The following is a 12322-nucleotide window of genomic DNA, read 5'->3' on the forward strand; positions in this document are numbered from 1 at the left end:
AGTACGTACAGAGCAACAAGATTATATGATGATCAACTGTGATGGACTTGGCTCTTTTCAACAGTGAGGTGATTCAGGCCAATTCCAATTGTGATGGAGAGAGCCAACTTCACCCAGAGCGAGAACTGTGAGGACTGTGTGCATCACAATATAGTGTTTTCACCTTTTTTGTTGCTGTTTGCTTGTTTTTCTCATGTTTTTCCTTTTTGATTTAATTTTCTTTGATCAATATGAAAATGTTTAGAAAAAAAGAGAAAAAAAGACAATTTTATTGAACTAATCTACTCAACGCCATTGCACTTTAATTACTAAAGCATCATTTTACCAAGTTAGACCAAAAAAATACAACACAGTTCATTTGGAAGAACAAATGGTCAGAAATTTCAAAGACGGGGCAGCTAGGTAGCACAGTGGATAGAGCACTAGCCTTGAATTCAAGAGGACCCAAGTTCAAATCTGGTCTCAGACACTTAACACTTCCTAGCTGTGTGATACTGGGCAAGTCACTTAACCCCAGCCTCAGGAAAAAAAATTTCAAAGAAAAGAGGAGAAAAGATGTAAAGGAAAAAGATTCAGCAGTATAAGACTTTAAACTTAAAGAGCATTGTTGAAGTGTAAAATAGTTCTAGTTTTAAATTAATTTGATTAAAATTTTTTGGTATAAATAAAACAAATGAAGTCAAGAATAGAAGGAACATAGAAAAGTGAGGAAAACATTTCATAGATAATCTCTCAGATAGGATGTGATTATGTTGGAATTACTTTTGTGATATAGGAAATGATTAGCTGATTGATTTAGAAAAACATGGAAAGACTTAGAGCTACGAAAGAAGATGCTATCCACTTTCAGAAAAAGAGATGACAAATGGAAATATCCATAGTACCATTTTACATATATGTATATCATATCAGCATATATTTGTGTATATTTATAGATCTATGTATCTATATACTTATATATCTTATGCATATATTTCTGAGTTTAATTGCAGCCTTTGTTATGGGGGGAATAAAATTTAAAATGCATGGCAGAGAACAAAAGAAAACTTAGAATGAAGCAAAGAAAAGCTGGGTTGCTTTGAAAACATGTTATATTTATTATGTGTTTTCTTGAAAATGGAAATTTATTGTTTTATATTGAATCTTTTCTTATGTTTTGCTGTGAACATGAAAATGTTCTTTTTTCCCCTTTTCTTATTTTGTATTTAAAGTGAATGAAAAAGAATAAAGGAAAACAAAATAATATTAACATAGCAGTTTTTGGGAAAAGGGAGGTAAATGAAGCAAGAAAATTAATTAGAAGAGGTTGCAGTTGTCAATCTGAGAAAAGTTGGGCTTGAAATAGTGATGTTGGATATCAGATAGGAGGATAGGGAAGATAAGAAAATAATGGAAATCATTTGTATTGTTGAAATTTTCAGTGAAGCTTGGCACCTCCATTAAAAAAATTAAATCTGATTATGCATATAAAGTGTTTTGTAAACTTGAAAGCCCTACATACAAGTCAGCTGATAGGAGATTGAGAGAACAACAAATGAAAGATCCAAACCTCATGAAAAAGTATAGGGACAGAACATTCTGGTCCTCTGTCACCATAGACAAGTCAAAATTTCCCAGAGCCTCCGTTTCCCCATCTGTAAAATGAGGGGGTTACATTAGATCAAAGCTCTTTAAACTGTAAGTTGAGACCGTTCATGAGATCAAGTAACTGAATGTGAGTCTTGCAAAAATTGGTAACAGTAAAAGCTATCAAATATCCAAGATTTATTTTTTATGTAAAAAAGAACAATCTCATTAGTATGTAAATGTTCCTTTATCTTTAATAAATGGTAAAATTATCTGTATACCAAAGAATTGTTTTAAAATAAATCTCAGTGATTTATCATCAGCAAATGTTTGATTTGTATACCCATTTTATGTACCTATGTACTCATAACCAAGTAAAACAATTCTTGGGCAAAAAGGGGTTGTGAATAGGAAAAATTGCCTTGGACTAAATGGCATCTAAGGTCCTCTTCTCCTGTTCTGACATTCTCTATTCAAATACCCCTTCCAACTCAGAATTAGTCTATCAATGTATTTCACACACAAAATCAGATGAGCCAGGACACCTACATCTTTCTAACCAAATGCCTCTCAGTGACCTATTTATCCTGATGCTATTCTTCTAAAGTCTACTTTTTGAAGAAAGAAACATATTTTAATATTTTAAGAATTTTCTTTTTTTGTTATTTAGTTTTTCATTTTCCCCAGTTACTTGTAAATACTTTTTTAACATTTGTTTTTAAAACTTTTGAATTTCAAAATTTCTCCCTTCCTCCCTCTACACCCTCACCCCTATTGAGAAAGTACATATGAAACTATGCAAAAGAGTTCCATAAAATTCATGTTGTGAAAGAAAACAGATTCCTGTGTCCCCTCAAAAAAAAAAAACTCGAGAAAAATAAAGGGAGGGAGAGGGAAGGAGGGAGGGTAGGAAGAAAATAGAAAGAAAGAGAGAATGCTTCAATCTGAATTCAGACACTCAGTTCTTTCTCTGAGTATGGATAGCATTTTTTATCATGTCTTTCAGAATAGCCTTGGATCATTGTACTGCTGAGAATCCCAAAGTGATTCACAGCTGATCATCTTTCAATACAGCTATTCCTTAGTACAAAGTACAATTCACTTTGAATGAGCTCATAGAAGTCTTTCCAAGTTTTTCTGAGATTGTCCCACTTGTCATTATTTTTTTTCTGGTTATACATGTATATTAACTTTTTAAATACACATTTCTTTATGAATCATATTAGGAAAGAAAAATCAGAACAAAAAGGACAAACCACAAGAGAGAAAGAAAAAAACAAAAAAGAAAGGAACATGGTGTATATTGATTTCCATTCAGTCTCAATATTTCTCTCTCTGGATTCAGATGGTGTTTTCCATCCAAAGTTTATTGAGATTGCTTTGGATCACTGAACCACTGAGAAGAACCAAGTCTTTCATAACTGATCATCTCACATTCTTGCTGTTATTGTGTACAATATATTCCTGGTCCTGCTTGTTTCACTCAGCATCAGTTCATGTAAATCTTTCCAGGCCTTTCTAAAATCAGCTTGTTCATCATTTTTTTCAAGAGCAATAATATTCCATTACCTTTATTTACCATAACTTGTTCAGCTATTTCCCAATTAATGGGCATCTACTCATTTTCCAGTTCTTTGCTATCATAGAAAGAGCTGCTATAAACATTTTTGCACATATGGGTTCTTTTTGCCTCTTTATTATTTTCTTGAGATACAGACCCAATAGAGACACTACTGGATCAAAGGGTGCACACAAAGGTGTGCAGAGTTTGATAGTCCTTAAGGCACAGTTCCAAATTGCTCTCCAGAATGGTTGGATCAATTCACAATTCCACCAACAATATGTTAGTGTCCCAGTTTTCCCACATCCCCTCCACTTTATGATTATCTTTTCCTGTCATCGTAGCCAATGTGAGAGGAATGAGGTGATATCTCAGAGTTGTCTTAATTTACATTTCTCTAATCCATAGTGATTTAGAGGATTTTTCCATATGATTTAAATAGCTTTAATTCTGTCATTTGAGAATTGTGTGCTCATATACTTTGACCATTTACCAACTGGGGAATGACCTGTATTCTTATATATTTGACACAATTCTTTATATCTTTTAGAAATGAGATCTTTATCTGAAATTAACTGTAAATTTTTTCTAGCTTTGTACTTCCGTTTGAAATTCCATTTAAAGTAACAGTAGATAAAATAAAATATTTGGTATCTACCTGCCAAGACAAACTCAGGAACTATATGAGCACAATTATAAAACACTTCTCACATGAATAAAGTCAGGTCTAAACAAGTGGAAAAATATCAATTGTTCATGAGAAGGCCGAGATAATATAATAAAAATGACAATCCTATCTATATTGGTCTATTTGTTGAGTACCATACCAATCAAGCTGGAAAAAGTTATTTTATAGGGCTAGAAAAAATAGTAACAAAATTTATCTGGAAGAATAAAAAGTCAAGAATCTTAAGGGAATTAATGAAAAAAAAAAGGACAAAGGACAGTGTTCTAGCAGTACCAGGCCTAAAACTACATTATAGAGCAGCAATCATCAAAAACATTTGATACTAGTGAAATAGAGTGGTGGATCAATGGAATAGGTTAGATACACATGGCACAGTAATGAAGACCTATAATAATCTAGTATTTGAAAAACCTCCAAACTCCAACTTCTGTGATAAGAACTCACTATTTCACAAAAATTGCTGAGAAAACTGGAAAATGATATATCAGAAACTCAGCATAAATCTCCATCTCACACCCCATACCAAAATAAGGTCAAAATGAATACATAATTTGGGCATAAAGAATAATATCATAAACAAATTAGGAGAGCAAGAGATAATTTACTTATCAGATCTTTAGAGAAGGGAGGAATTTATTACTAAAGAAGAACTGGAAAATATCATGAAATGCAAAAACAAACAATTTTGATTACACCAAATTAAAAAGGTTTTGCACAAACAAAACAAACACAAGCAAGATAAAGCCTACTTTTTGAATATTTTCCTTTGCACTATCAGCTGCCATTTTTACAATTTCTACTTTTTGGAATCACTTGGAGAATAGAAGGTTTTTCCCATCTCTTTAGTTTTATTTTGTGTGTCTTTAAATTTTAAATGTGTATCTAATAAATGACACATCATAGAATTCTGTTTTCTTCTCCAATCACTCTTTGTCATTTAAGTTAGGTTTTTAGTTTCCTTTATTTGTCCCTAATATTAAACTGTAAGCTCCCCACCTTGGACTTTAGCTCCCTCATTAGACCGTAAGGTCTTCTCTCCTCTGTCTCTCTGTCTCTCTCTCTCTCTGTATGTCTCTGTCTCTCTCTCTCTTCCTCCTTCACTCCCTCGCTCCTTTCCCCTGTTGATTGACTGATTGATTATGTTGAGTGTTCTATGCATATTAGTGTAAAGGATGGAATTGAGGTACACCAGGAGGGGAAGAAAAGTTCCAAGGAAACAAGCTACAGCTTCTCTAGAGGTCTCCTCCCTATGTCACAGATATTCTGTCTCTGGGACTCTTGACACTCTGTCCCTTCTTCAGAGAGAACCATTCTTGGCTGAGGAGGTAGGAAGCAGGTTCACACTGCCAGAGGCTGAGGTGCCATGGAAGCTGGTGGCAGGTTTCTGGGGGGAGGGGAGGGACAGAGAGGGCTCAGAGAGGAGGGGCTCCTTTCTGCTCTCTGGCCCACTATGCTACTGCCAGCTGCCCAAACCCTTTCTGCATTCAAGGCCTCTGGGCATCCAAATGCTAGTGTTGTAAGGGGCCTGAGAACACCGAGTGCCTGAGCTGGAAGGAGCCATAGAGCACATGGTGGCAGGTGGCAAAACTTCCCTGGCCACCTTTGCAGCACCAGCTGCACCAGCACTCATTGACAGCCCCCTACCCTCAGCACACTCATGTCAAAGGTCAGAGTTGGCAAACTCCTTGTTGCCAAGGTCACCACCAGGCTATCCCTCTGTCTCCATCACTCAGTAAGCTCTCCAGGTCCTTTTAGAATCCCTCAGTCCACCCTTACATCCAATCCAGATTCTGGTGGCCATTGTTTATGGATGCCCAGGGCACTTGCCTTCTTTCCCCAGAATCTTCCTCCACCTTATTGAGAAAACTGAGCCTGTTTGTTCCATCTCCCAAATCCCCTATGACTCAGATACCTCCCTCCACTATCTCATGCTCCCCCTGCCTCTCAAGAAGAGGTGATTCTCCAGGGCTAATTAATATCACCCTCTCCATTCCCTGCCTCCTACCCCACCCTTTCAGCTGTGGCAAGAGATGGGCTGTGTCCAGTACAAATGGATTCTGCCTAATCTTGGAGTGAGGACTTCTGTGTGATTTTTTAGTAATATGTGAATAAGCAAAAGAGCATTTTCCCTAATAAAGCAGCACCTATGAACCCACGTAAGCCCAGTAGTGCTTGGCCCCCAGTCAAGGTATAATTGATTATTGCTATTTGGTCTTGCTCAATTATTCATTTTAACTGACTGGCATTGACATGGTTAATGGATATGAAGAAGAAAGGAAAAAGATGGGGCATTTAAGACTCATTAGCCCCTGATACTATTGTGCCAGGGAATAAAACAATGACATTATGAGGAGGGTCTCCAATGTCCAGATCAAAAGAGCCTAATTGAATACTCCTTTTGTAACCTCACTAAAGGAAAAGATTAGGGTGGAGGAAGCCAGCAGTAGCCAGTTTACCAGCTCTAATCATTGGTTGTCATGGTGACTGGTCCATCTCCAAGGATACAACACATCCTGAGCTGCCTACGTTCATTCTAGCTCCTTATCAGACCTGTGTTATGAGTCATACAGCAAGAGGAGGGGGAGGATTTTTCCCCCTTTTTCTCTGAACTGCCAGAAAAGCATGGCCATACCTCAAGAGATAAAACAAAAGATCAGGAGAAAGACACACAAGCCCCTACACTCCTACCTACCTATTGAGAGAGACAGGCAGAGAGACAGAGACTTACAGAGACACAGAGAATCTAAGTGCAGAATGATATGGATAAAAAGACATGTCAACCAGCTGCTGTACAAGGTCCTGATGCACAAGGAATAGACTCGCTGTTTGTAATGACAAATTACAAGCAAAGACTCACTGATCACCTCTGAGACAGGTGCCACTAAATCAGTACAGATACATGCTTAAGCTATACAGCCTCTGACTGTTAGGGCACGTTACCCATAGCAACACAAAGTGCCTTTAGGAAGACAAGAACTTCTCATTTTGTTTTTCTTTTGGAGGTTTGTTGTTCATCCTTCATTCTCAAAGAGGTCCATGACATAGAGAGGTGACACCATGATCAAGTGAATCTGATTGGAGTGAGGGAGGGCCGGGCGAGGTCACCTGCCTCACTTTCCCTCCAGAGCCATGTGGGGCAATGGCCAGAGAGAGCTCGGCAGGCCTGGAGATGGCCCCGGATGCAGTGGGAGACCTGGGCCTTTCTAAGCTGAGGTTCTCCCACCGCCTCAGTTTGACTGAGGCCGCACCCATTCAGTGCTTAAGGCCGGGTAGCTATTGAAGCAAACGATCTCTTCCTTCATCTTTAGTCCCCAAAGTTCTAAATAAATAAGTAAATGAATGAATGAATCCGGGAGGGGAAGATCCCCAGGGTTTCTGATCAAAGCAGAAACGAGAGCTGTTTACGTGCAATCTGAGCCAATCTGGACCCAAACAATGATCAATGGGACTTGGCCTGGGACCTGTTGGTGGCCAATGAGAATCAGCTTGGTTTTGGTTTAAGGCCTGGTCCTTAAGAGAGAAATCTAGCCAGTAAACCCCAAGGTATCGTGGGAGACTTCAGACGTGTAAGAGAAAATAGAAATGCATTTGAGAGCATCTGTAGGTAAGGATATGATACCCTAAGTGGACAGATAGAGGGCCGGGAAGGAAGAAAGGGAGACAGGGAGAGAGGGAGGGCAATTGGTGAAGTGACTTGTCTAGGGTCACAAAATTACTGTCTGAGGCTGGATTTAAACTTGGGCCCTCCTGACTTCAGTATTCTATCTACTGCACCACTTAGCAGCCTCAACCAGGACTTTTCACAAGACTTTTCTCATCCTCACAAGAGCCCAGTTCCAAGAGAGGATACTTGAAAAGCAATACTTTTATTGTCATCCTTTTTCTTATGGAGAAACTGAGACTCAAATAGAAATGGCCTGCCATTGGGAATGACCCCAGGTCATTTCCAAAGAACATTTGTATACAGGTTATATTAGTGTACAGGTACCCTTGTCTTTCATAGCCTCAGTTTTCTCAACTATAAAATGGGCTGATGAAACTTGCATTACCACCTTCCTGGGTGACTGTGAGGAAAGTGTTTGCACACCTAAACATTTTATTTTATTTTATTTTATTTTATTTTACTGAGGCTGGGGTTAAGTGACTTGCCTAGGGTCACACAGCTAGGAAGTGTTTTAAGTGTCTGAGATCAGATTTGAACTCAGGTCCTCCTGAATCCAAGGCTGGTGCTCTATCCACTGCGCCACCTAGCTGCCCCTCTAAACATTTTATAAAAAGAGCTTGGGCTATATGGGGTGAAGGCTAGCTGAGCTCTTTTCCATGCTGCTCATCCATCTTTGGTGTCTACCCAATAGCTAGGTCTCAGTGATGACTTCAAGGAGCTGTAGCAAGCACAGCAGCCACAGCCTGATAAAAACCTTTTCAGCAGAAGGACTGCTAAGCCAGGTTGAGAGTAACCAACAGGCCCCGAGCCCATCAGTGAGTTTCTGGGATGCCTACCCCAACCGCTGTGGAAAGAGCAAAAGAAAAGATTTTGTTCCAAGTGCCAGGAACGCAACTGAAGCAGGCCCTGTGGAGCACTTAGAGCTCAGTCAGGTATGGAAGACCCCAAGGTCATCCCCCACATCCTGGGCCATGGGTAAGTATCCTGACTTTTGTCCTTCTCTCTCTTAGTGGCAGGACTAAATTTCAATGACTGGAGGAGAGAGAGACAGAGACAGAGACAGAGACAGAGAGAGCACTTTGTGTAACTCTGCCTCCCTTAAATCTAATTCACACCAAATCAAGGCATAACCCTCTTCATGGTCCTCTTCAAAAAAGGAAGGGTGAAGAGCTACTAAAAAGGGCTGATGTTAATGGCCACTTTAAGCTTGCAAATCTTGTTCTGTGTCTAAAGGTGGAGATGGACTGAGTCAATCAAGCAATCACTTATTCTGGATACCTTTGACAAGTCAGAGGAACTAAAATGTGACTCATGTATGAGGAAAGCTAGTACATCTCTGGCATATCCTCTTCTGTGTTAGGAAGTCAGCCCAGGTTGGTTGAGAGATCTGGTCCTACCTTTGTGGGGTGCCTATAAGACCAGAAGACTAGTTAGGTCAAGATGGGGGAAGGTGAGCATCTAGCAGAGAAGGATCTCGTAGAAAGTCAGAGGAACTGAGGGTTTGTGGACCTGTCACTCAACATCCTAGCACCATGCACAGTGACCGGCTCTGAGTGTCTGGATCAGGAGCCAAAGAAAGATGGGGCACCAGGAGGAAAGACAGACTCAAGGCTCATCCAAGAGCCGGGCAGAAAAGCTACATCATAAATAGGATGGCCAAGAAGTGGGAGTTACTCCTTTGCCCCAGGTGCTTCCTATGCTGGAGTCCACTTTCCCCTGGACTGTTGTATATCCTGGAGAGAGAGAGACTGTGTCACTGACTTGGGGGAGGGGAAATCATCTGGTTCAGGCTCTGTTACTGAATAAATACCCACAATTCATGCATGTGGACATCAATTGTGGAGCCACACTACTGGGGGCTTGCAAGCTAGGATCCCTGCCCCCATCCCTCAGGACTTGTTAGAAGCCAGAGCAGAGATGGGGCAGTGATCCTCTGGCCACCGGCTATGCCAGTGGGAGTCAGGCAAGGGAGGCTCTCTCTACAATCCATGCTAGCCAGGAGTGACCATAATCCCCTAGGAGGTAGCTTTTTTTTGTAGGTGAAAAATCTGAGGCTCAGAGAGCTTAGATGATGTCCCCATGGCAGCAAAGCTAATGTGGGAGGTAGATATTTCTTCAGACTCCAGGTCTGTCATTCCCACCATTAAACCATAACGCTACTTCCCTTTTTTGAAAATCTGGTCTTTTCTTTTTTTGTTAAAACAGAACAAAGTTTTTGCATCAATCGTTTGCCGACCCACCCTCTTGGCCATGAAACTGTCGATTGAAACAAAGGAAATGAGTTTTTCAGAACGAATCTCCGATGCAGCCATATCCAAAATGGCATAGACTATTCGGCGGCTGAAGCCCCCCACTTCTGTCTAAAGAGTTGAGAAGACCACAAGGACTGGAGACAAAATGTTAAGACTGCCGCATGGGTACCACCTCCCACTCCCTCTTTCTATGTCAAATCCTCGGAACTTCTCCAATAGCACTGAAATCCCTAAAAGAGACAGAGATCGCCTTCTCTCACGGAAAGGCGCCCAGGGTGGGCTCCTGGGGCCCTTAGGATTTCTCCTTCCTGTTTACCTTTTGATGCTTCTCTTGAGTCCTGTAGGTGAAAGTCAAATTTTCTCTTCAGCTCGGGCTTTCCATCAGGGATGCTTGGAAGTCCTCAAGCTCCTTAAACAGCCACTGTGTTCCCGTTTCCTCCATTGGGGGGGAAGGCTTGCCCTGTTTTGCTGGCTACGTTATTCTTGGTAGAAATCCCCAAGTCATTTTTGAAGCCTTCCACTCCTTTAGTGTGGTGGCTGCTAGCTCGGGTGATGCTGCCTGTGGCTCTAGGTTCTGGCATGGCTCCTTTCTGCTGCTAGAAGCTTGTTCTCTGACCTGGGGTTCTGGGCTTGGGCTACAGCATGCTGGGAGGGGGGCTTTGGGGCTCTCCTTCAGGTGGATTCCTCCAGCTCTACTTTACCCAGTGCTTCTTGCACCTCAAGGCTTTGTGCTCAGTCTCGGGGCCGGTGTCTCCAGCCACAAGCACCTAGTCCTCGGAGGGTTCAGGGGCTAGATGGGTTTCCACAGAGAGCGAACCCCAAGTCTCTTCTCTGCTGAGTGTTTTAGTGTCCCTAAAACAAAAATACTCTTTGTCACATGGTGGCTCTCCCACGGGGGAGGGGGGGAGGGGGGGCCGGGAGACCGCGCCGGGAGCAGCAGCAAACATCCCCGACATTTTCCGAGGTTAAGCATCTCGGGGTTAGTAATGCAGGGGGGGGGGGAGAAAGGGGGGCCCGCCCCGCCCCTCCACCTCTGGCGCCGGCCCGGTGCCCCGCTCCCCCCGCCCGCCCCTGCGGCGCTGGCCGAGCTCAGATACCTTAGATCGGTCCCCGCGCTCCCCAGGCTTTGTCCGTGTGTGCCCCACCCCCGCGTGTTCCTGCTCTCCGCAGCCGGACGGGGCCCACGTGTTCCTCCTCGGTTAGGCGATGGGAGGGGGGATAAAGAGAGGGTGGGGGAGGAGAAGGAAAAAGGGCGAGGGGCTGGGGAAGCAGCTGCAGGGGCGCGGGGTGGCTGGAGGACCAGCCCCAAGAGTGGCTCCCAAGTCACGCCGCTCCCAGGAGCTGAGGACTGGGTGGGGGTGGGAGGACAATGCCCCTGTCCAGTGGGATGGGAGAGAGGCGGCCGTGTCAGGGCTTGCCAAACGGGGGGGGGGGGTGCACCCCGCAAAGCGTTAACGCAGCCCACACACAAAGTAAAACTTGGAGGAAACACATACGAGAAGATGGCTGCCCTCGGCTAACAGGAAAATTTGGATCCAACTTCACCTGTGTTCCATCAGGCAAGGCCCGGGATGGTGTGAAAACAATTTGCAAATCAGGGATTAAGGGAGCCTTTGGGAGGGCAGTTGAGCTGGGACCCACAGCTAGAAAGTGTCTGTCAGGGGAAGGATTTGAATCCAGATGTTCCCAGCTGCAAACTGAGCAGCATTTTCCTTTCGCTCTGCTGTCTCTTCTGCTCTTGGCTCACTAGTGTGCCTCCGTCTCTCTAGAAGTTCCAAGACAAGAAGGGCGAGAGCTAAGTTTCTTTTTCACGTGTCAATTTGCAAAAACTATCCAATTATCCATCATGAGCTTCAACAGATACTAATTGGATTGAATGGAATAGTCTGGCATCCTGTCTTCATCCTAATCTCCCTCCACTGGAGACATTCTTATCCCAGTTTTCAAGGATTTACCCAATAACTGAGTTTACATGAAATAGACACTTGAGCACCAAAGACAATGGAAAGCTCTCCCAGGGACCTCTGGCCATTTGTCAGGACCACAGACAGCAACATATCACCATCAAAGGGCAAAAAGACAAAAATTCTACAAAACCCAGGCCCGCAGGGGGTTCCTTGCCAGAAAACCTCGTTCTTCTGGCAGCGGCTTTGCTGAATTAACAGAATAATGAAACTCATGACTTGAGATGCCATTTCATTTTCTTTTCCCAATTTGAAAATTGTCTACACAGTGAATTTTGTAAACACCCGGTGTGAAATGCGACAAGATATTGTTTTCATTTCCAAGTCCTGTGTGATAGGGCCAATGTCGACCAGAATTTCTCCTGAACATGGCTTTCATCCATGCATTCTCCTTCCCCACTAAAACCACGGTTAGTTTTCCCCAAAAGGTGACAAAGCTATTCCCCAAGGCAACCTTTTTACACTTCCCTAATAAGCTCAGCATCTCACTCACCACCTTGGCTCTTCAGAAACTTTTCATCCCTCCTCAGACCTCCCAAGGCTCCCTGCCACACCCCTGCTCTCAGCTGAGAACCTTGATTCATATCGGAAATACTGAGGCCAACAGCAACTAAGTGGTGCCGTGGA

General features: G+C 42.6%; 1 long non-coding RNA gene across 2 annotated transcripts in view; it reads right to left on the reverse strand.

Annotated features, from left to right (window-relative positions):
- The window catches only part of LOC141548260 (uncharacterized), a 420656-nt gene extending 409205 nt beyond the window's left edge, over window positions 1-11451 (reverse strand). Inside the window, exons 1-2 of one of the 2 annotated variants that reach the window (XR_012483876.1) lie at window positions 11277-11451; window positions 10048-10583 (exon numbers count right to left, since the gene is read on the reverse strand). This is a non-coding gene — a long non-coding RNA (uncharacterized LOC141548260). Of the gene's footprint in view, window positions 1-10047; window positions 10584-10828; window positions 10926-11276 lie in introns of those variants that run through there. The other variant, XR_012483875.1, reaches the window with a different exon arrangement.
- Window positions 11452-12322: the final 871 nt, after the last annotated feature.

The sequence above is a fragment of the Sminthopsis crassicaudata genome, chromosome X (assembly GCF_048593235.1).
Source record: "Sminthopsis crassicaudata isolate SCR6 chromosome X, ASM4859323v1, whole genome shotgun sequence".
Taxonomy (NCBI): Eukaryota; Metazoa; Chordata; class Mammalia; order Dasyuromorphia; family Dasyuridae; genus Sminthopsis; species Sminthopsis crassicaudata.